The sequence below is a fragment of the Falco biarmicus genome, chromosome 6 (genome assembly GCF_023638135.1).
Source record: "Falco biarmicus isolate bFalBia1 chromosome 6, bFalBia1.pri, whole genome shotgun sequence".
NCBI lineage: Eukaryota > Metazoa > Chordata > Aves > Falconiformes > Falconidae > Falco > Falco biarmicus.
Genome location: NC_079293.1, coordinates 6,439,115 through 6,464,362, shown reverse-complemented (window position 1 = coordinate 6,464,362; position 25,248 = coordinate 6,439,115). Strand labels below are relative to the sequence as shown.

At 45.0% G+C, this 25,248-nt stretch overlaps 1 long non-coding RNA gene across 2 annotated transcripts in view; it reads right to left on the bottom strand.

Moving 5' to 3' along the window:
- Positions 1-1,237: 1,237 nt before the first annotated feature.
- Positions 1,238-25,248, bottom strand: part of LOC130151005 (uncharacterized) — a 141,176-nt gene continuing 117,165 nt past the window's right edge. For both annotated transcript variants that reach the window (XR_008822458.1, XR_008822459.1), the window contains exons 5-7: positions 19,697-19,812; positions 19,017-19,142; positions 1,238-1,499 (exon numbers count right to left, since the gene is read on the bottom strand). This is a non-coding gene — a long non-coding RNA (uncharacterized LOC130151005). The remainder of the gene's footprint in view (positions 1,500-19,016; positions 19,143-19,696; positions 19,813-25,248) is intronic.

Below are 25,248 nucleotides of genomic sequence, written 5' to 3'. Positions count from 1 at the left end.
GAGGGACAGGGACAGGGGCAGGGGCAGGGACAGGGACAGGGACAGGGACAGGGACAGGGGCAGGGACAGGGACAGGGGCTGGGGCAGGGACAGGGGCAGGGACAGGGACGGGGCAGGGACAGCGGCAGCGGCAGCGGCAGGACGGCGTCACCTCGCCCTGCCCGGTCCCCGCCCGGCTGAGGGGTCCCCGGGCCGCCCACACGGTCGCCGAGCGCACCCGGGCTGTGCCACCGCGACGTCGCTGTGCGCGGCCCCACCGGGCGGCCGAGCGGGAGCGGCTGTGGGCGCTGCGGGCCGCCGTGCCGGGGCCGTGCCGGGGCCGTGCCGGGGCCGTGCCTCTCCCACCGGGGGCAGCGTCCCTGCCGCCAGGGGAGGTCACCGGGGGGCAGCGGGGTCTGCGGTACCCTCCTGCGGGGACACGGGCAGGGCTGGGGGCGGCGCTCTGCATGGGGCACGCTGACCCCGCGCCGTGCCAACCGAGCAGCAAACAAATGGAGCCGGGATTTGTCCCACACTTTGCAAATACACGATCGTGTCTCAATTTTGCTTCAACGTGCCTTGCAAAATCTTGAGTGCCCGCTGCTGTCCTTACCGCCTCGCCGCACGACAGCGGGCTGCGGGACCCAAGCGGCTGGCTGTCCCCTGGCGCTGCCAGCCCGCACAGCCGGCTCCGCGCCCGGCTCCAGCCCCAGCGCCGCGGATCCCGCCGAGGCCCCGCCAGGCCGAGCCCCGCGGCCGCCCGCCGTGCTGCCACCTGCTGGGCGAGGGCGCCAGGGCGAGCGCGGGCCCGCTCCCGCTCCGGGCCGCTCCAGTCCCGCTCCCGTCCCGCTTCCGTTCCCGCTCCCGTCCCGCTCCCGCTCCCGCTCCGGGCCGCTCCAGTCCCGCTCCCGCTCCCGCTTCCGTTCCCGCTCCCGTCCCGCTCCCACTCCCGCTCCCGTCCCGCTCCCGCTCCCGCTCCCGGGCCGCACCCGTTCCGCTCCCGCTCCCGTCCCGTTCCCGCTCCCGTCCCGCTCCCAGTCCCGGGCCGCTCACACTCCCGGTCCCGTTCTGCTCCCGCTCCCGTCCCGCTCCCGTTCCCGCTCCCGTCCCGCTCCCGCTCCCATCCCGCTCCCGCTCCCACTCCTGTCCCGCTCCCGCTCCCATCCCGCTCCCGTTCCCGCTCCTGGGCTGCTCCCGCTCCTGCTCCTGCTCCCGGGCCGGCCGTGGGCGGCTGCAGCGGAGGAGCCGCAGGTGCAGCCCCGGCGCTCCCTGCCCCCTTGCCCGTGGCCGCTGCCCCGGCGGGCGGGCATGCTTGGTGCCGTGACCAGCGCCCTCGGGGCGGCCCCGCTTCCCCGCCCGCGCCCTCGGCCGTTAGGGCGTCCCAGCGGGCAGGCCCGAAAGCCCGTTAATCACTTCAGGATGTCTTAGACGTGGGCAATAACACTGCGGAGAATCCGGGCCCTCTGACACTCCAGTGCAGTATCTGAGCGTTTAACAATAACAGTCAACACTGCTGATGCCTGTGAAAATACAGATGTAAGCCAGCTGTCTGTCAGGGTGAAAAATGTGTTTGTCTTTTCGTTTTAACGTGTCATTTCCCTCTTGGACATTTGCTGTGTTACTGCCAGGATATCACGTGCTTCCAGCACAGGCTCTGCCCCAGGAAGACGAACCACATTCAGATGGAGGGCGGGTGTCATTGCCCTGTGTCTGCGAGTTGTTTTCCTCATCGGAAGCTAAGCAAAACATACCTGACCTAATGCCTTCATTTTTGCCCACGGTAATGAAATAATTTCCGTTATCTACTTCTAGCCAAAGAGAACCACAGATCTGTCCACCGAAGGATCATAAGAGGGGTGAGAGAGTGCCTGTGCTGGGGGATGTCAGCCCACAAAACATCTGGATGTTTAGATTAATGCACGAAAGCTTGAGATTAATAAGGGGAAGTCTATATAATGATCAAAAATTAATAGGCATAAAATAGGCTTATGGTGGGATAACTCATACTTGGCGCATTAGTAGAAGAGGATGCATGTTCATGAAGGACAAGAAAGGGGAGAAGGGAAGCGTGGCTGCCTAGCACATACAGCTAATCCTCAGCTCCAGAACAGAGGGAGAAAAAGTTGCTGAATGTCTGATCGCAGGGGAAAGGAGTTCAGGCGCTCTCAGGGTAAGTATCAGGGTAAGTGGACAATCCTCTCAGCAAGTGCAGATGGAGATGGCATTTTGTGAGCAACTGGCAGGATCCTCCAGGAGGTGATGCTCTCCAGGGATTTCAGCAACGTGTAGAGAAAGTAATAAACCAAGAGACAACAGACTATCTATTGCAGTAAATGAAACAGCTCCAGAGGGAGCACATTCCTCAACATTGATGCACTGCCATTCATACTACCAAAGTGCTGGGACACTCCCTGACATGGTTTTGTCCTCAGGTACCCACCACTGTCCCAAAACAATTCCCAAACACTGCTTGGAGTTAGCAGAGAGCAGCAGCCAGATCCCGTGGCCAGGGTATGGCCTCCCAGTTTTGGAGGGTGAGAGAGTTTAGCTGTCCAGATGTGGGCCACTCTCTGCCAGTTGGTCTCAGTTCTAAAGAACAGCTGTGGGCACGTTTTGTGTGTCGTGAAATGCAAGCATAGTGTTCAGCAAGCTCCAGGAATGTGCTGATGACAATTTCTTGACACATAGGTAAAGAAAATCCAGCAGAGAGAGTAGGGGGAAGATTTCTCCAGATTTGGAAATAAATGGCTGAAAATGCAAACATGGAAATTGAGATGAGGGTTACAAAATGACAGTGCACATGATCCACAGGAAAGGAAGGAGAGAGCAGCAAGATCGAAACAGTGGACTTCAAGGACACAGATTTCAATAAATTCAGAGGAAAAGTAGGTAAGATCCTATGTAAAGACAGTTTATGAGAAAAAGGAGTCAAGGAAAACTGACTCTCTTTTTTTTTTTTTTTTTTTTTTTTTTTTGTGAAACAAATATGGCAGGTAGAAGAGTAAACCATTCCAAAGCAGGGGAAGGAGAAACAAAAGTAATAAAAAACCGTGGTTAAACCACAAGTTCTTTGTTGACTTCAGACACTGGAATACATACAAGCAGTGGAAACTACACTAGGCTGCTAAACATGAAAATAAGTAATGTGACAGTAAAATACAAGATCAGGAAGGCAAAGGCACAAAATAATAACAAGAAATCACTCTGTAAGAGGAAAATCAAGAAAGTACTGAAGGAAAGCTATTAACAGATGGTCTCTTGAAGGTCAAAAGCTCTTTTGCGTCACCCTTCATTGGAAGTAATAACTAAAATTGGGTGGCTTAAATACAGTATGACAAATAAAAGGTGAGATCTGCTAGAATAGGGGGACAAAAAGCAAGGGAGTACTTTAACAAATTAGAGCCTTTCAGATCAGCCACAGCTTTTATTTTTCATACCTGGCTAAAGCTAAGGAGCGTTGCTGGTTGCAAGTACTCTGCAAAGCCTTGCAGAGTTCAGGTGAGGATCAAGAAGAGGAAGAAGGCTAAGCAGCATTCCTGTCTCTAAAACAGCACAGCTGGAAGCATAGATGCCACACACTGGCTTCAATTCCCAGAATATGACTGGAACAAATAATAAAAATAATCCATAAGCACCTAAAAGTTAACAATGCAAATACCAGCAACATGGATTGCTCCAGAACTGCACTGCATCAATCTGAATTATTTCCCTCTCTGACAATGTAACAGGCCTAATGGATGGAGAGAAGAGAGCTAGTAAGTGTTCGTATACAGTGATTTTAACAAGAGTTTTGACACTGCCTCATAAAGACAAGGCAGGGTGATGTAGTCTAGATTAAATCATCATTGAGTGAGTGTATAAAAGAAAGGAACAGTGCCCTCAGATAAGAGTTAGCCATTAACTTATTATGAAAATGGTACTCTTTATGAGTTTAGCAACATTTGTGTATTCATTAATGATCTGGATGACATACACTGAAGATTTTTGTAACATCAATGTGGGAGAAGCTGCAGGACAGAAATATTTATAAGAACAAATGGGAGAAATGGTCTGACAAAGAGATATGATGTTGTTCACTTAGAATTCCCACCTACATGTTACACTTACCCAGAAATAATCACCCAGACGAGTAAAGGATTGGCAACAAATGGATAGGTTCTGCAGGAAAGATCTTGTGCTTCTAGTCAACCACAGCTGGGCACAGGTCAGCAACATCTTGTTGCTGCAAAGAAGACAGAGGCAACAGTGGGCTCCCTGATTAGGAGTTTGCCCTCAAGGCAGAGGAACATTACTCCTCTCAGCATGGGCCAGGCTCTGGCTGAAGCATCACATGCTGGTTTGATGTGGGTGACTGGGAACGAGACCACAGAGCAATGGTTATGAAGGGAGATCTTGAAAATGTGGCCTATGAGAAAAGACTGAAATAATAACAATTTGATGAAGAGGAGACTGAAGTGAGATGGCTACCGCATTTTCTCTGGATTCACTGGCTTTCTCCTGGCCAGCTGCCAGGCAGAGGGCCTGGGATAGAACCCAGGAATGTTCCCAGTCGGCAGATTTAATGTGATCAGACTGTATTAGAGATTGAAGGGAGTTGCTAGAATAGATCCAGGCTGCTGCATGCCATTTGACCCAGTGCCAGAGAATGATCCCCAGTGCGTTTAATTTCCTACTATAAACCTGGATAATAAGTTTTCAAATTATAAAAGGGGACTTCAGTGAGGAAGAGAATCCCTTGTTCTCCACCACCTAGGTATTTAGAGTTAGAAATAATAAGCACCGTATCCAACCAAGAAGTTTTAGTCTGGAAATTAGAAAAAAACAATATTCGGAAGCACCGGAATACATTGCCTTCAGGAAGGCTCCACCACTGAAGGCTCCTGAGGAGAAGCTGGGTAAACCTCTGACGGTGATACCTGAAGAACAACAGATCCTTCCTCATGGCAGAAGTATGGACTGGAAGTCTTTTATGTTCTACTCCAGCCCAATTTTCTGCTCTTCTCTCAAACGCTAGGGATGAATAGTTAAATAGGTACAATTTCCCACTTCATCCAGTGAGAAGTGGGACTTCTTGCAACAGGACTCTCCTTTGTCATTTGTTCTCACAATATTTCATTATGTAATTCTAGAGTAATCTATAAATTCCTCATAAATTAAGTGCACTGAATTAGCTTTCCCAGTGAGGACTCCATCATTTAACATGGACACTTTGAGAAGCTACTTTGTGTTCACTGTTCACTGTAGAAATTATTTCCTGGCAATTTTGACAAAGACAGCTGATACAAAGAGCTTAGGCTGCCCAAGGACATCACAACCAGTGCAGATAGGTCCAACCAAGAACTAATTACACCAATGAGGTTAAAAAGCATCCATAAACTATACAAAGCTATCAGGGAGGCAAGTACTGCAATCTGGCTAGCTCCTTTGTATGTTTTAGTGCATTTCTGCTGTCATTCTGGGAAGCACTTTAAGCCAAGAGCTTTTCATACCTAGAGAATGATTTAAGCAATGTAGGAACAAACAAAGACAATCTACCAGCCAGGGCGGAGGTGTTGTCTGGAGACCTGCAAGCTAAAAAATAGGTTTTGGTTTTGCTGTCTAACAGACCTGTTCAACAGTGTAAATACATGTAAATATCTTTGACAAGGACAACTATCTCGGGTCTGTTTCAATTAATTTTAGTTCAAGATGGAAATAATTCCCTCTGGAGTCCAAATCGTCCAGATCGCTTAGGCTCCATGACAACCTGTACGAAGGAAGTTGTGTTGGGGTAGCTGGCTGCTCTGTTTCATTTTTTAGAAGTCAGAAGAAATTATCTTGACATTCCTGAAGAGAAAAAGTTGCCAGAAGTTTCTTCTCCATGAGACACAGAGATTTTTCCTTTCGGTGAGAGTGAAATCTTTTTTGACATGCCGCATTGTCACACAAAATGGAAATCTTGAATTTCTAGCCATTCCTGGCTGGTCAGTTAGCTCCTTCCAAAAACTGCCTGCGCTATAAAGAGAATAAAATAGCTTGGAAGACTGGAAGAATTATAGCCACCTCAGGGGTGGAGGGCTGGGACACAGACGTTGCAGCTCAGAGGTTCAAATTTGCTTGCTTACTGCCTTTGGCTTTCACTGACACATGTGTCCTGGTGCTACAATTGCCTTTGAAAATGTTTTTCTGAATTATTTTGTCTTAGTCATACAAGAAATCTACCATAAAGGCAGGTGTGAGACTATAATTTTCAGCATCAGCACAGGGAAAGTTATGTATTTGTTTTCCTGTCCATCTGCTCTGCAGTGATGATGGGACCTAAAGCAGTGTTTCCATTCAGTTTCTATGGTTTAATAATCATCAAATTCTCATACAGAGTCCGTGGCCTGAGCCAAGTTTCTCCGTTAACCAGCCTGAAACATGTTTGCTCCTCAGATGAAATAAGATCAGATTCATTAAGCCCAGTCTGGCCAAAAGGAAAATATATAGATATTTATTTGAAAAGAAAATGCCTAAAATTCCTTCATCCCAGATAATTTATTCCTACTAAATATCATGTGATGCAAATGCATGCAATTCATAACATTTATATGAACCAAAGCTTGGGAAGGCTGATTAATGTATAATGGGCCATGTGTCATGGGCCAGGATACAGCAGAATAGTCTGACAAGAAACTGCATTGATGATTTCAGGTTCTGCCGATACTTAGGTAAATGCTTACATGAAATCCACCTAAAAATAAATAGAATAAAGCTACTTACACACCTCTTCAAGTAGAACCTTCCGCCAGTGACTTATTTGCAAAACACAGAGTGCCTTGGATTTTCAGTAGTCAAGAATACTTTGAGTTCAACTATGGCACTAAGGTAATAAAATAATAAAAAGTTATTTTTTCCCTTATCCTTCATGCATTTTTCATTGAACATTAATCATAGGACAGATTAGGCAAAAAATGTAATTCAAATTTCTATATCGTATTCTCGATGGATATTTTCCCCTGTAATATATCCAGACAAGTTGCATTTTGATATTCAGATAATTTGAAGATGTTCTTTTTATCTTTGTAGCAAATGGTACAGTCACACAGTGCTTTGCCTTTTGCTTATAGATTTTCTATCAACAGGCCTTAGGATAAGTCTTTTCTGTTCTGAATCTGCTAAACTGGAGTTCTTTACAGTGCCATAGTTCAATGGTACTGCTTCACCATGGACTTAGTGCTAAGCACTCGTCATAGATGGAACCACAAGAACAGCCTAATTATCCAAACAAGTTTAAAAGACAATGTACCCGATTCTTCTCCATAAGTACTGGGAGAAGTACCAAAAGAAATCCACAGTCAGTGTTTTAATTGAATGGAAGACAATTTCCTGAACATGAAGTTATCAACACACGACAGAGCTATTTTGTGAATTTAAGTACACAAGTGGCAAATATTTGTGGGTGATACTTTATCTGTTTCAACCTGCCAAGGAGTTGGGCTAGACCCTGAAGATCCATTTCATCTTTTTTTCCTAAGTGTATCTTTTTTATTCTAACATATTGTGTTATTCTAAAAGATGGGAAAGAGTTGTTTCTCAAAAAGCAATATCCACAGAGTGGACATTGTTTTGTTAGTGAGGAGCATTATGGTCAGCTACCAACACTTTGTGAAATAATCAACGTAAACTCATTTTTTAAAAAAGTGAAAGGTTCCCTTTGTTCAGAACCCACATATAATGTAAATCTGTGTAAAATTATAGATAATTATGAAATTCAAGGGATCTTTGAAGAATTTTCACTGATGCTGCATTAAAGGGACATCCTCTCTTTATATGGAAAAGTAGCCCTGTGAAGATGCCCTCTGCTGTTACATGACAGAATTCAGGTGCTCCAAAACCAAGGCATACACCACCTTCACAGGACTGAAAAGCCGCTTGGTCCTTCAGTGGCCGGCTTAGAAAGCCTTTTTGACTTCTGAATAACAGAACAGGCCAGGTTAAAACTGGTTACGGTTGTGTTGATTGGTAGCAGTCGCATGTTCGGAGCCGAAATTATGTCAATAGCAGCGCAGCTGCGAAAGTGCAATTGCTTATCACTGTTTGGAGAGAAAGTTACACAGGAGACAAGAAGTCCCCATCTCTCCAGGGGACCTCAGACCCTCTCCTCAAAGAGAAACAGGTGTGATGGTATGGGAAACTGAAAACCAGATTCATCAACAGCCTGCCTTCCTTGCATAGCAGGAGCTGTGCCTAAGCAAAGATGATAACTCTTTATTGCACAGAACAACAGCTTTCTGCAGGCTTCAGATTCAAAAGCATTCAGAAGCACTGAGTCAGGGCCAGCCTTAGCAAAATGAATAATTACACTAAGTCAGACCATTTTCAACATTGGCAAAGCTTTGTTATTGCTTGCTTAAGGAAGATGCTTCTGGAGAGGGAAAAAGGGTCTCCCAGTTGTCCCACCAGCAAGAGACTCAGGGTTTATGGGGTCAGTACTTCTCCAGGTATTGCCTCTGCAAACTTAAGTAAGTCAGCTGAGGGTCAATTTCTTCAGAAGCTGTGACCAAGCTACATTATATATCCATTAGCAAGAGGTGGAGATGGCCAGCGTGGCCGAAAATCAGGCATTAATCTCCTTATGCCTCGCTTTCCCTGCATGAAAACAGCCATGGTATTTCCCCAGGTATGAATGGCTGAATTCACATGCATGGGGTGAAAAGGGCCATTTCAGTCCAGCACAGAGCTCTGCTCCTTTCCCTGGGGGGACGGCTGCACAGCAGCTCATTGCATTAGCTGCAGCCGCATAGATCTACATTATCAGCCCTCAACCCTGACCTAGCAGCAGTATCTGAAAGCTCAGAATGGACCAGATCCAGGTACTTTAGCAGTTTTACAGCTTGTGCTGTTTTACAGCTCTGTGCTGCCTCAGGCAGGCTGTTACCCATACCCAAGCAAGCAAGTTTAAAGCTGGCTTAGCATTTGTGGGTGACACTACAAACCTGTCTCTACGTTTCAGTATAAACATGAGCCCAGATAAGCTGTGGGGGATACCATTAGCAACGCTCCCCATCTCCTCCCTTGCCCAGCTGACACTACGGGTGCCGGAGCACAGCCCACCCCATAGCCGTGCCCCCTCACTGGGATCAGAGCCCACTGCTCCACCAAAAGCCTGGTGCTATGGCAGCAGCGGATATAACTGGCAGGTTGCAGTCACCCACGGCTTTCCAAAGGAGCAGCATCATTCCATAATACCAAAGGCCGTAATTTGAACACTACAAACTGCAGGGCCTCAGTTAGAGGGGAAACAGCGAAGCAGGAAGAATGGCCATCTCTATACAGATTATGAGAGATAGATTACAGTCAACTGGAAAAAAAAATCACAGAGCAACAGAGAGGTGGCTGGAAACCTTGGAAAAACCCCAATTCAACAGAACATCAGTATTTTGAGAGTCCCAGCCAGGAAGCAGGACACAGATACCATGCAGTAAAGTGCTGCCAGACATGTTGGTTATTGATTTTTCTGAAGATCCCACCTGAACTGAATGTGTGGACTGAATCCCAATGAGAGTCCCAGATGGAGTAGGCAATTGTGGAGGCAATGGACATATTACTCTTTAGGACTCAAGGGACCAAGATAGGTTTTTACAAGCAGCTAAAACGAAGAAAGAGATCATATGGGAAGGTGCTAGGCTCCTATTGTTTCCGGACGTAAGTCCTATAACCCAGGGCAAAAGGGAAGAATTAACTGTGGTTAAAAAAAAAAATAAATATTTGAGATATAAAATGTGTCTGCATCAGTTTCTCTGGCTTGCCAAAGAGCATAGTTCACACAGTGAGAAAACCAGCATCTTTGGGGGAGCGGAGGCAGCACAGAAGTTGCTGTCAAAAGCATTTGAGACAGAGAAATTCTTCCTCTCTGCAATGTGCTGTGTCCCCACTGCTCCCCACATCCTGGTGGGTGATGGAGGAGTGTCCCTGCAGCAGAGAGCTGATACTGGCACCATATGGGAGTAGGGGGAAACCTTGTTTCTTTTTCCTTTCTCTTTATTTTGTGTCACCTAGCCTGTGCTGCCATGCTACCATCTGACTAGTGAAAAATGCCTGCAACTGCTGCCAGGAGTTTTAGGATAAGCACACCCAGTCCATCACAAAAACACATCTGACAATGGTACATGGAGTGGGTGTAATCGCTATGCAAACACCAAATATATGGCTAACTATTTTGGCATTTTCATCCATCTCCTGACTGTGTTTAAAGTTACAAAACAATACCAGTAATGTCAGTGCCCCCCTGGCTTTCCCAGCAGAGCTGAGTCCAAGACCCTGGATGGTGTCTGCTTGGTACAGCCTAAAAATTAGCCTTGACTAATATCAGCTCAGGTGCCCAGAAAGGTACAGACTTCTGCGTATGCCCTCCTCCCTGGAAACCTGGGGTTTTCTGAAGGGGAAAAAACATGACTGCTTTCCCTTCCCTCTGCCTGCAAGGGAGCCTGGGGCCCAACGGTGGCTATTTGCCCCCCAAAACCAAGCCCCAGGTTCTCAGGAGAGCAGAAAGGCTAAAGAAAAGGCGTTCATGAAGCCGAACAGGTGGGAGGTGGAAAGCCACAGTCAAATTGTGTGTGAACATCCCGCTCTCTGGAAGTAGCTCTCCAGGTCGGAGCAGCCACTGCGGGTTGCTACAGAGCATCATGGGGCACGTGTCTCCCGCATGCCCTGGTGCTCCCGGTACCAACCCTACTACTGGCTACGTGCAGCATCCCTCAAAGCCACCACACCTGGGCTGTTGGCTGCACCCTCCGCATCTAAGGAGCACCGCTTCAGGGATCCCACATCAACTGCTTTTATTTTATGCATCTCCAGCCCTCTCCTGGTGTCTCTCCTCACATGCACACGTACAGCTTAAAGCCTGACAAGAGATTTGCCACCACCAGTAGCCACTGCTTCTGAAAACACCTCAGCAACCACTAATTCTCCCTTCCCCTTTCTCTCCTTCATACGTCCTCCTCCTCATGGCAAGAAACAGGCCAGAATAATAGACACATTTTTTACTGCTGATTCCACAGATTTTCCCGACTGCGATAGTAATGCTCCACCATTAGGGCTGGGCTCCTGCCTCCAGTTCATGTGAATACATGCAAATGTGTTGAACTGAAGCAGCAAGAGACCCACTTGCTAATAATACCCATTGAAACACACTGCCATTTGACTACCTTCTGCTTAATCCCTTCATTTTCTTCAACAAATGAGATTTGCTGCTATTGCCCAGACACAATGCAGTAATGACCGAGGAAGGAGGCTCCCCCATGCAAAGAGATGCTTAGCTAGAAAATAAACAAATAAATCAAATAAATAAAAAGCCACCCCACATTAAATGAAGTTGCGCTGCCACCTCAGGTTACCATCTGTTTCTACTTTGATTCCAGTGTTTCCGTCAGACCGTTTTGTCAACTACCTATGAGTTCAGCTGGCGGCTGTTGTTTCTAAACACGGTGGGGCCCCAGGAGAGACCCAGCGCCCCTTTCTCCTGGTCCCAGACACTGGGATATGATCTAGGAGAGAAAGCAGGGGGGAAAGGAAATAGAGAGAGTGAAAGAGCAAAAGATTAAAGAGAGAGAGAGAAAGAAGGAAAGAGGGGATGGAAGAAAGAAGGAAAGAAGGAAGAAAAGGAGAGATCCTTCCCACTATCCTGCATTTTACTAATCTCTTTCTTTCTTTTTAAAACAGCTCTTCAGTTTGGAGGGATATTAAAAATAGAAGAGTGTTAGATTTGGCAATAAATTAATGTCCAGATGAAGGGAAAACAATTACAAATTGGAAACAGATTTATTCACACTCAGTGCATTAATGAAAACGCTTAAAAAAAGCTAAACTGGGTATACTGTGTGGAAAAAAATAATGGCCCAGCAGGTCTACTTTTTATTAACAACTCATCAGTAAGCAGGTTGTAATTCATAACAAAGAATTTACCCCAAGGAACACCACAGGACTGTGAGCTTTTTAGTTTCCTAAGAAAATACATATGTTGTTCCACTTGGTTTCCTTTCAATAAAACCCACCAGTTAGCACTTCATTTTCGAGCTGTTCTGACAAATCAGGTGAGTTAGCTTTGTAGAAAAAACAGAAGCCAACTTTTCAGCTGAGAATTTTAGGGAATTTTTTAATAACTTAAATAAATTTCCCAAACGGCAAGGAAGCATGATAAAAGGCTGTGAAATGAGTTTGTTTGGAACAGCTTGAAAGAATTTTTCTTTTAATTTGCTTCATTAATTTTTCCTGAGGAAATATTTAGGGATACATCCCTTACTGCTAAGGTATGTGTTTGAGACAAAAGGAATTTTTATGATTTTTGTTGTGTTTTTATAGTGTCTTGAAACCTGATTAAAGATACTGATGAAAACCTGCCCACTAGTTTGCAGCTAGGTGCAAGGCCTAAAGGAGATTGAGGCGCCAAGAAATCGGTTTTGTGAAGGTCACTCTCATACAACGTGTCTCTTACAATATCCTGTATCGTTTTGTTTGGCTGCTCCTATCACCTACATACAGAAAAGCCCTCTTGAAGGAAGAAAATAATCAAGGAGGAAAGTAGGAAACCCGAGAGAATTATATGAAATGCAAAGAAAGAAAAAGGAACCAAGGTGCAAAAACAGTCCAGATTTAGATAAATCACTTCAGCTTAAATTATTACAGTGCAGTGCTGGTCAGGACATGCAGTGTCCAGCCTGGATTCGGTTCAGAGAGGTAACAGACCCGCCACAAGTGCCAGCAGCTCCTGGTTGTACCAGTGTGTGTTATAGCTGAGCAGGATCCTCCCTCCGTTCAGTCGTTCTTCAGAAGGAAGTGGGCTTCCCAGGATTTTATCATCACACTCAGTCCTTTCCACATGGTTTAACAGAGCAGAGATCTGGTGCAAGGCTCCTATCAACTTCTCATTTCATATACACAACATACACATTTCATCAAACATCAAAGAAGCAAAATTAACTGGCTGCTCCAGGATTAAAAAAAATTATAATGGAATGTAATTTGAGATGCAGAGGACACTGAATTCTTAGTTATTTGTCATTCCTGACTTGGCTAGAGAGGAGCACTGGAAGAGCAGGGACTATTAAGGAACACAGTGCTTACATAGAAAGACTCCTTATAGCCACTGATGTATTTAGACTGAGTAAATGCAACTGGAAACTAATTCTAAATCTTCTCCAAAAGCAGAAATAATTGGAGTTGAGAGACAATAGTTTCTCTTGAATCTGCTGTGTCTCTGATGAACACCCACCCCACAGCTGGGTGCAAATCACAGGGACTTTCAGCTCTCAGTGGAAGAGACGTGCACAATTACTTGTTTCAGAAATGGTGAGATGCAGGAGTGTGATGGTTCACATGTCACTGCCATAACTAGGTAGGGTCAGCAAGAGCTCCAAGAGCACATGCAAGTGGCAAAGGTCTCTGTGACATACATGTAGGTTATAAAGTTCGTATGAATAGATCCAGGAACGCTCTCGGGGTCAACAGCAATCTTTTAGAAGGACTGGCTCTCCATAAAACTGCTTAAAGCAGCTTAAATCAGTAAAGACTCTCCCTGGAAGATACTATTAGAACACTTCTAAGGCAGGACTTTTAGACCTTTACCTGCAGACCCACTGTGCAGGATCCAGCTGCAGAGAAGGAGCAGTCCAGCTACGTCAAAAAACCCCTATTTCTGTGAATGTCAGGCTGAAAGTAGGACTCAAACATTGATATTTCCAAAGCACTTCATCCGAGAAATGCTGGTCAGGCAAGTAGTTAATGCTCAGAGACCTCTGCAGTGACATACAAATGGAAACAACCCACTCCCTCTTCCATTACAGTAGGTCTGGGCCATGGTATCCTCTGCAACTGAAGACAGTTTAAGTGCTTAAGGATGCAGCTCATAGCTTGGAAAGTGTAGGCAGCTGAAGCATTTAGGCACATGAAATCACTGCAAGATTAAAATACTTATTGTGTTCATCCACTTCTAGCCAATCTGCAATTTGTAATCTGTCCAGAAAAAAATGAGATCATATATCTGCTACTCAAATTATTTTGCTATCTGCCAAAGAATGCTTCTGGGAAGGGTTATTCTTCCCAGCAGAAATGTAGGAAATAAGTTGGAAAACATTAATTCATATTAATAAAAAAGGCCTGTGAAGACAACAGCTGTTTGATCCTTAGATAAACTGTAGACAGTTTTCACTATTTAAGTCGTCGTGAGTGATGTACTGTAGGTTTAGAGGGAAAAAAGGAGCCAAGAGAAAGAGGAGAGAAAAGAAAAAAGCCTGGAGAAAATATTTACTTGCATACTTTTCCTAGGAAAATATAAATGTGGGTAAAGAAACAGACTTGTTTAGATACCGTGTGGCCCTCCCTGAGGGATCTGGAGTAGATACTTTCCACCTACTCCTAAGCTTGCTTCAGCAGTCACGGCAGGGGTTTCTGTGGTGGGACTCTTGTGGGCACAGGCTTTACAGGTGTTTGCAGAAAGACAGGTGTGGAGGATTGATGGCACCTTTTGGGCCGGAGGATGGCAGCTGTGCTGACATGGCAGCAACGGGAGTCTGGCTGCAAGGGGACCCTGCCTGAGGGAACTGGGGAGCTGTGAGGAACTGGTGCGGATGGGGCAGCCACATCTGAAAAGCGCTATGGCAGGTGAGGGGGAATCCAAGACATGAATTAGTTTAAATTGTCTTGCCACCTGAGAGGGGCTGTAAGTGCCTCTCAGGGTGGGCAGTGCTCTCAGGCAGACCTTCACGCTCCTTCCTCTACTGCAGCGGCTCTCCTGGCTCCCCGAGGCCACTCCTCTGTGGCCACAACTCACCTCTAGGTGCCTTTGAAACAAGAACTGTGCTGGAAGAGAAAACAGAAACCAGCACACACGGTATCTGCTCCAGAGGCAGGGGCATATGTGGGGGGCATGAGGATGGACACAGCTCTCGGGTGCTCTCCACTGCGCCTCATCCAGGAGGGGGGTCTAATCAGCTATGTCTGCCCTGGCGTGGAGTCTCCAGCGGCAACAAGAGGGAGGCTTTCCTCGGGTCACGGCCAGAGCAGAAGGGGACATGACACTGTCGCCTTCTCCAGCCTGAGCCCTGGACGGAAAACCTGGGTAGCAGGAAAGTTTCTTCACTCCCAGTCCTGATTTCTCTGTTTCTGCTGGTGAAACCAGTCTGGGTGATCTCTTTGTATTTTATTGACCTGATTGCTTTGGATACCAAAATGACTGGATATCTCATACATCTTAAGTTTATATTAAATATAAAACTTCCAGTCTGGAGGTTGGTTTTTTTTCCCTGAATTCCAGAATTAATATTTATTCCCTGATGTCCCCACCCAACTCCCTTTCCTGAGAGCCTGGCAGATGGTGGGGCTCACTGCAGTCGCTTGTGCAGGGGTGGACCAGGTGACTTGAGGAACCCTCTGGGAGGCCTGTTGATATGTGTTTGTCAGTGGAACAGACAGCTCACTGTAGCTCCCATTTACAAGCTTCTTAAACTAGCTTCTAAACTAGCTTTTAACAAAGAAAATGTGTTAAAGTACCAATAAAACTGCTCTAATAAGCCCTCCATAGCAAACTCCTAATTGAAGCTCATAAAGAGAGCTCTAAACAGTATTTAAAGTGCAAAGAAAACATATTGGCCCTCAATGCAAACAAGTAGATGTGGTGCTGATGCTTTTTATTTGACCAACATGAAAGCTGTAGAACACAAAAATGTAGGTGTGGGATGTGTGTGGTTAGAAAGCTGGTTACTGGACTTACGGGCAGGTTTAAAATCTCTCCTTCACCAAGTAGGCAGCTTGGCTCCAGTGCATACAACCTGCTCAGAAACTTGTACAAATGCCTTTTTCACTTGTACGCTTTCCCACACACATGGATGTACCTGCAAATGTAGGACAGAGCACGCATACATTTCACTTCCTACTTACTGACTGACTTTTTTATTTCAACTACTGCAAATTGTCCTTGTCCTCTCGGTGCTCCCATGTCACAGTTTAGGTCCTCAATGACAGCACAGAATCTGAAATTACTCTGCATCACATTGAGAGCATGCAGTGACTCTTCTTGACTCCTGCCAAGCACCCAAATGCTGAAAGTGCTTTGAGGGCTTCCAAGACTCTGCTTTGAGAGCTCCCCCAGGAGCAACAATGGTAAGTTCCCTCTAAATCTACAGGTTTCTACATGGCCTAAGGGAAGGGAAGCACACACAGATGTTAAAGAGGAGGCATAGGAAAGGCAAACTACATTTGAGAATGGCATAGCTTGGGAGAGAACAGAGCAACTCATGGCAACCCATCTCACCTCACTGCAACTTCTGTCCCATGCAGAAGCAAACTTAGAAATAAAATATATCTTCCTTCCAGTTGTATATCCAGCTATGAGCTCTACAGGATGGATTTTCCAGTAAAAAGCAGTTGCCTTGGTCCTCCAGATACTGCAGCACTTGTTCCCGCTGAAGGCAATAAAATTATGATGGCAGGGCTATCAAATGTCCTGCTGGCCAGGACACACACCGGGGTGTGTTTAGCTCAGGACATGCAGGTACCGCTAAAGCACATCAGAAAACTCCAGTTGTATCCAGTCTGCCTGGCTCTTGGCTTCCTGAGCGGTAGGGAGAGGCAGCCGGAGCAGCCGGGCAGCCACATGTGGAGGGGAGTGGGGATGGGACTCAGTCTGGTGGGGGAAGGGAGAGTTAAAAATACCATGGGATGAAATTTTGGGATCAAAGGAGAGGAAATAATAGACTTTGAAGATGGAGAAGGAGGGAAAAGGAAGACTTAGAAGACACCATTAAATTAAAAATCTTTTGAAAAAGCACTCAAACCTTGTACAGCGTATTTGGGCTGCAAGGCTGATACATCTAGTGGTGTTGTCCTCTGATTTCCATCTTCCTCAAGCTCTTTTCAAGGCAGAGCTGCATTAAAAACCATTGTGCTGCTGATGAAACACTTTGTGGTTTTGCCTCAAGTAATTCACTGTTTTCCACAAAAACTAAAGGCATTTTTTATAGGCAAAAGCTGTCATTTCACTGTGCTAAGCTGTTTCTGCCATAAAAAGGTGTGATTTCACTTCCTGCACATGTGTGAAAATTTAGGACGTGTTCCAGTATAAAAGAACATGTTGCCACATGAAAAGCCGCGTTTTTAACAGCATTTGCAAAATCTCACCCTTGACCAAATTTGTCAGTTCTCACAAAATCTTAAAGACCAGACCGTGACTTGTTTTTCTGAGTGCACAGAAGTGTTAAAATACTGCAGTGATGGGAAAACAAGGAGGGAAGAAAAAAAAAAAAAAAAAGGAAAACAAAAGAAAAAGAATAGGAGAAAGAAAAGGAGGGAAAAAGAGAGAAGAGAAGAGAAAAGAGCACAAAAGAAAGAGTAGAAAGAGTCCCATATAAGCAGGGGCTTGAGACAATGCGAAGTGTGGAATTTGCAAAGTCTTTCAGTGGCGTAAAGATCACCTGCCTCAGACAGAAGCTATCATCCCTGTCAGACTAAAGCTCTCTGACCCTGGAATTCAGCACAAAATGGGAGCCTTGAGACCTTGCGGGACCATGGTATGCTAGAGGAGGGGAGGACCCCGTCCCATGAAGCACACCACCTGCCTGAGGGATGCTGCAGACCTCCTGTTACGCCCGGAACCTGGAAAACAGCAGGAACCTGGAAAACAGCAGGTTCAAGATGGCAAGACAAAGAAATCTGAAAGTTTCCCTAAAATCAGTTAGATAACTCTTGTGAGGCTGGGCACCAAAGCTTCTCCATGTAAGCAGAACCTACAGGTTAAATAAGACTGGGATGCATCATGCACAGTGAGGTTAAGAGAAGAAATGGTTGATGAAAGCTCTCAGGCCATCAGTACATCCTATGAAATCGTCGTAAGACCAAAGTAGTTTCTCATTTTCAGCTACAAGGCTAGAAATACTGAAATACAAAAGGCTGACAAAGTTATTTAACTAATCAAAACTGAACCCTTCTAAAGCAGAGAATCTAATGTAGCTGGTTTCCCCACCCAGAGTAGAAAAAAAATTAAAGAAAGTTAAATGGGAATTTTTGGTATTTGGATTTTTGTTTACTTCAAAGTAACCTTGCTCAGTGTGATACCCATGTTCTACATATGGCCTACAGTGTCTTTAGTGTCTTGCTAGCACTCAGATGTACTCAATATTGCTTCATTATGAAGTTTCAGAAATGACTTAAAACACTATCAAAGGGCCAAGGCACTGCAATGAAGTTCACCAAAATCAGCAAGAAATGCTCCATTTCAATTGGAATTCTGAGTCCTGATGAAAACTAAAGTCAAGAGAGAGCTTTGGGTCAAGACCTGAATCAGCTCTCCAAAGCAGGTGCAGAACAGTGAATAAATCTGGGGCTGAAGTCAATTAGACGCACTCAGGTTTGCTCAGTTAGCCATTCTTTTGATGTCTCAATCCAGCAGAAAAGTAAAAAATGCTCAGTTTACTCATTTCTTCAGCTGTGGGGGTGGGAGGTCCTCTTTCAGTATTGAAGCAGAAAAGCTTCTCTGGACTTCTTTTTCTTCTCAGTCTCACATGTTACTATGTTTTGTGCAAGGGGGCTGGTTTGCAGATGCAGATGTTCAGATGGAGTACTGAGCAACAGGGTCCCAAAGGGCACTGTGGGCAATGCCTCAGAATATTAAAGGAGAGCAAGTTGATGTTAAACCAGCATAAGCTGAAGGTGAAATGGCACAAGGCTAGGTTCAGTTCTGCAGCACTTAAAATTTCATACACTGCAGCTAGGAAGCCCGTTATCTTCAGCAAATGCTCCTGGGGAACAAGCTGGGATGGATCTCACAAAAAACCAAAAAACACTGCATAAAGAGGCTGAGCTTCATAACTGGAAATGACCTGAAGAAGAACATAAAGAAGTGTGCCAGAAGAAAAGGTATAGGATTGTCCTGATCTGCAGGTATAGGATTGCACTTACAGGCCCTCAGAGCTCATGTGTCAGGATTCACAGTCAAGAGCATCACCAGGTGGACAGCAGCACCCTTCCATCTCTGAAAGTCTCGTAACCTCTTAAAACTCTTAAATCTTGGCAATTGCTTTACTCACCGCAGCCATGAGAGATTCAGGTGTAACTGTGCCTTCCTGATCATCCGACTTCCTTGGTGCCCTTGTGCTCCCTCGGTTTCTTGGTGCTCAAACTCTTTTTACCAAGAGTGGGATACTCATGTGGTCCTGGGATGGTGGGAGGAAAACCTGCATCTAGTGCACTCACACAGGATAGGGTCAGAAAATCATCCTGGCTTCCCTCCCCATCTCTCCCCTCCAGAAGCTGCTGGCATAGCAGTTTCCAACTCCTCAGGTGGACCCTCTCTTCCAAAATAAAAACATCCCTGTCCCAGAACAATTAATTTCACCTTTGCAGGTGGAATATTAATTATTTTTTAACAAATTTAGTCTTATCCTACAAAATAAGGAGGTTTATCCTGTAAGATAGTTTTACCCCACGAGAGAATAAGGGAGTTATCCTGGTGGTGTTAAATTATACTGGAATCGCCCAAGCAGAATTGCTATTTTAAACTATCCAATTCTGCATGCCCAGACAAGGCCTTAGACCTTTAGTAGATAAATTCAACATGAACCTGTTTTCCAAAGCAGAACTAAAGCAGATTCAAGGATTATTTATAGCAATGGACACAGGTACATTGCATTCAGACACAAGCTACAATCTGCCCCATAGCACTGAAACTGTTGTTGGTAAAGCTACGGATTAACTTCCTGTACCTTACCATAGTGACGTGTACTCAAAACACACCAGCTTGTAACCTCAGACCACAGCTATCCCCGTGGAGACAAAGCACTGGATGTCTTGAGGATGGCATCAATACAATATCGAAGGCTCAAGCTGTTGGATACAAGCCAAAGAACATAAATTAAGAAACATTTTACAGTCTAAATCTATTGGAAACTGTATGCAGATCTGACCCTTTTCAGGGTGATTTGAAAAGCACATGGGTTTAGATTACTTTGATGGATTAAGTATTTTACTGAACTGTCTGCTTTAGCAGGTTCAAGTCAAATTTCAAAGAACAAAATCATAACATTTTTAAATATTTGTGTATTGTGGGATAAATCAAATAGTTCATGAAGTGAAACCTGGGGCCTGCTAAAATCACCAGGAGTTTCCCTTTTGGAAACTCCTGTTGACTTCCAGAGTGACAGGATTTCATCCTTGAGAAAATTCTCCAAAACTGGGTAAACATGGTATCCTTTTCTTCTAACTAAAGCAATCTGGAGCTAAAAAAAAAAATACCTTTTTATCAGTAAAGATACATCATACAGGGTCCTTTAGGAGACAAAAGCTACAAAGACAGGTTTCCTAGCATTAACACCATAATGTTTCCATATTCTTCCCCCATACAAGGTTGTAGGAAAACTGTTTCTCATGCAGTATCTGTTGAACTCAACAGGACTGCAGAATTCTCCTCCCAGTCTGCCAGTGTCTTCATTCATTTTTTTATCTTTGTCTGCACCCAACCCTGGCAGCTGACAGACTCGATGTGTAATACAGCTGACACTACTCATGTGCAGTTCAAGGATCCATTTTTGGGTAAGCAAGAGCTAGTATAATTGCAGTGGGCTGGTTGCTAGCGCAGATGTGCATCCTTCAAACATTTGTTTGTGTTTCTTTGTTGACAATGAATACCCTGGCATAAGACAAACAGAAAGGAGAGGAAGGCACAGGCACAGAAAAGTGGTCAGACCACCATAATGATGAATTGTCCATGGCCCTGCTACCCACCCAGCTGTGCCCACCCGCTCTGTGGGATGTGGTGGGGTGGATGAAGGGATGACTGGCTGCCAGCCAAAGTAGCCCCCTCAGCCTTCCCCCATCGCCTGGAAATCACAGGGCACCAGCAAAACCGTGCTACTTACATGCGAGGAAACACTAAGCCAGCAATCATTTGTGCCTTTGTCACCTGCACTTAACCACTCCAGTAACAAATTTTACCAGGTTATTTGAGATTTACCAACAGCTGAGAGGCCAGTAAGATTGTTTAACAGTGAAAATTCATCTGCAGATGTATTTCTTTAGATTGAAGAAGTCTTGTATCTTCTGACTTGTGTGCCAACAATGTAGTTGATCAGTTATCTCTCTGGGATAACTTCAGGATTCCACCAGGAAAGGTACTCAGTCTTCTGCAATCTGACCCTGATGCCACAGGACTGAACTGCGCAATTTCCACTGGCTTTAAGAGTGCAGTCAAAACCCTGTGACTGTGCTGGGAGCAGAGTATTCACAGGCACATCTCTAGCAGTCCCTGGGACATGCCATATCATTGACTCTGGCATGTTTTCGTGTGCAAATGCACCAGAAGGCCAGAGCCACACAATAGTGTAGGTACACAATGCCTGCCTCTACACAGGCTCAAAATCTGAGCTCTCTGGGCTCAAAATCCATTTCCTCTGAACTGAACATGGCTGGCACCCATTCCCCTGGAGACCCTGAAATCTCTGTGTATCAATATTTCCTGCAGTTAAAACCACTGGGCATCCATGTGCCTGCTGCTAAAAGCAGCTGGAGCTAAGGAAGAACAATCCCTGTTCTGCTACTAGTTAGCAAATCTCTCTCCACTGATAAAAGATCTCCCACCTGTTGGTGTGTGGGGACACTGATGTCCTCATCTAAACTGTTGTACGAGTAGAAGGCAGCGGTGTCTCTCATCTGGCAGGCAGAGCAGGCAGAGCAGGCAGAGCAGGCAGAGCAGGCAGCCCCTGCATCAGGAACCCACATACAGCCTCTCCTTCGCCTGAGTGGTTGAACCCACAGCTCCCAGCGCCTCAGGTCTCTTTGCCATAAGGGGCAGAGGTGGTCAGGCTTGTTGTCTGAAAAGGGAAGGGCCACATCCAGCACTGCTCCAGGGAAAATGTAATGCTGCATATTTCAATATTCAGCTGGGATTTTGCACTGTCCCCAGAAAATTGTGCTGGGGCCGGGGCAGGGGCGGGGGGGGGGAGCAGAAATGACTCAAAAGCAGCAAGAATCACTCAAAACTTGAGAGAGGGAAGCTCATTTTTTCCTCTGTCTTTTTCTAGTACTCGCATTCCAGTATTACTTATGAGCTTATGATAGTCTATAAACCAGCAGCAGATACACAGCAGTTAGCGATGTCAGGGTAGCTGCCTCTTTGCAAACTTCCCAATTTGCAGAAGATATTAATGCAGAAATATCTCCCCACCCCTGTATCCTATACTGGTTCTGAAAAGTGGAATTGAAATAAGAAAGCAGTCAATGTTGGCAAAGGCATTTATAAAACGAATGTCTGCCTGTGCAGCTGTGCCTCCACTAAGGGTTTTATCAATACAGAAATTTCCTAATAGTTACCGTACTGCAGACCCACATTACTGCATCAGCAGAAGTCTCTGCACAGTCAGTCTCAGAAGCGGCAGAAGTGGGAACTCACATTTGCCAGCCCCTAGGGAGGGAGCCGCTCCATGAATTTTGTACATATAGAAGTTGTTGATAAGCCCTCTTGCAACATCAATGCCTTTCCCATAGACACTGGAGTAACCACTTCCTTTCTTCTAGTTTGCATCTGCCTGTTTAGCTCAAAACAGAGAGCAGAGATTAAGACCAGCTTAATAGGAGAGAACCACCTGGAGCAAAGCCTGCTAGCAGCTCCTGCATCCCCAGGAACAGCTCTGTGAAAGAGCCATGGCAAGGTCCATTCCTTTGACAGGGAACAGCGGCATAATCCTAATTGCAATGGGGAACACAGTGACCCTCCTGCTCTGCTCCACAGGGAGCTCGACTGCTATAAAGTTTTATTCTTACGGCATTTTGATTTCCCATGCCTGGAAAGCTCTACATTTGTTGACTTTGTGTCAGCTGATTAATTGGATATTAGCGATACTTTGGGTGAAATCCTGGTCCTGCCAAGCAGGAGGGGAATTACGCCAATGATTAATCTCAGTTTATGATGGAATTTCCATACTTTTACTTTATAATGACAGCCGGTGTGACTGGATCACAGGGAAATTCATGAAGAGGAACACACTTCCTAACTGTTGCCCCCATCTATGGATACACTAGATATTTTTCACATACTGAAGAAGAGGAACAACCTCCCTTGGATGTGAAGATTATATGACATTGTGCAATGCAATGTGGACAAGTCCTTGGCTACCTTCTGCAGGAAGTATGTGTTGTGTTATTTATTTTTCAGGGGTATGAAAACAGAGCCTAGACAAGGGACAGCCAGGGCTGCCGCTTTTGTTTGGGCTTGAGTCATACCTGGAGAGCACACTGGCTGGGACTTGCTTTGCCTAATTTCGGTAGCTAAGATGATGCATGATATGTTTCCTTTGGCAGCGAAGTCCATTTTTCCTGCTCCCCTCTACGTGTGACTGTTCATTTCTGCACCCTGTTTACCAGACCTTACCTGAAGAAGCATGCCTAAAGGATAACTTCCAGAATAAGGCCCCATAATATTTGCATTTATTTCCTTAAACCGGATAATCTATAAATCCTCATAGCTCTAAAAATGACTACTCAGTTAGGCTCGAGAAATGTACACAGTTTGTTCTAATTGCCTGCCTTCATTGCTTATTAGAAATAATCACATCTACATTTTCAATCAACGATCTGTGATTTTATTTTGACCCGGTTTCTTCTTTCACCCAAGGGTTTCTTTTTTGCTGTTATGTTCCAAGATAGCTTCCCCCTGGAGCTGGAAATTATGGGACTGTTCTTCCAATTACTGTGTGAATGCAGGTTTCTAAAATTCAAAAAAGTTTGAACTCAATGACTTTGACAGGCAAGCAAAACCTGGGGCAAAAATAAAATAAAAAAAATTAGAAAAAAAAGAAAAAGAAAAAAGAAAAAAGTGAAATAACAGCAAGACAACAGTTTCATAAATTTGGAAAGAAGGTTTCTTGCCAGTTTGTTTTTATTAACTGCTATATAGGAAATGAGGCTCAAAGTATTGAAAAGATGCTGGGGGAGAAGGATCAGGTAAAGGGATTGCAAAACCACCACAGACAAGTTTAAATTGGTCCATTGAAGAACCAGGCTTCACATGCCTGAGAATCAATAACCAAGAATCACCACGGGCCATAAAAGTACTTGCAACTAACCAGTAATATCAGTAATGACCATTTGCCTCTTTTTTTTTCCCACCATAAAACACCAAGAAAGAAACAAAGAAAAACCTACATTTTAGTCCATATTGTCAGAAGTCTCCAAGGGTTTCTGCATGCCAGACCAGTGCTTTGTTGGTTTTCCCTTTGAAACGCTGGACTCATTGGCATAAACAGATTTGCAGATACTCCCAGAACAACAAGTACAGGAGAGACTGAAAGGTACCACCACTGACAATTGTTTAAACAACACACTTGCAAGTAAAGATAGACCTGAGGTGTTTTGGGAGAGAGAACCCATCGGTGAGGTCTGTCTTTCTGTTTGGGTTTTGTTACTATGGTTTTAGGACTAGTTATAGTAGTTGGTCACCTAATAACTTCCACAGAAAGTGCTTACTTTCCAGTGAAATTCTGCCTTTGATTTCCCTGTAAACCATCGTCGTCCCTGCCCGTCGCACCCCAATAACCTTGCATCATGTGCACACTAATCCTTCTCTCCCTACCTACTTCACAAACTTTACATTTGAAACTAAAGTGATCATTTTGTTACTCTGATTTACCATTTTCTACCTGAAAAAGTCCATATGAGTTTTCTATTGACTATAAATAACAAAATACGTTCTCAGATTAAATAACAAAGTTATAATTCAATCTGGGAGCTTTCCTGCCATTCATAAACCCTTAAGTTGTACCCTGGTGATTCCTGGTGTCAGTAGAAGCCCGTGATTGAATTCTAGCCATGCAGTCAATCAGGGACCACTCAGGGTATTTCTACAAATGACAGGGTTTGAGCGTCCTGAAGGCAATGCTAGAGGAAATGGGATGTTAGTTATAATGAGGACAGTTATTTTTTTTATATATTTAATGAGACTGTGGCATGACTTGTGGTTTTTCTTTTTTTGTTCTCTTCTTCTTGGGAAGCAAAATCATGACCTGCATGTACAGGAAATCACATATTGTAGATAAGCAAATGCTTTTCAGTTCACTATCAAGACAATAGCAGGGAAAGGAAGGAAGAAAGGAATGAAGAAAGGGTGGTGGGTGGGAGTGAGGGAAGGAGGGAAAGAAGAAGGAAGGAAGGAAGGAAGGAAGGAAGGAAGGAAGGAAGGAAGGAGGAAGGAAGGAAGGAAAGACTAGCAATTTTTACTAGCAATTTAACTGTGAATTAAGCTATAGTTTTCTGTTACCAGAAATTCTCAGT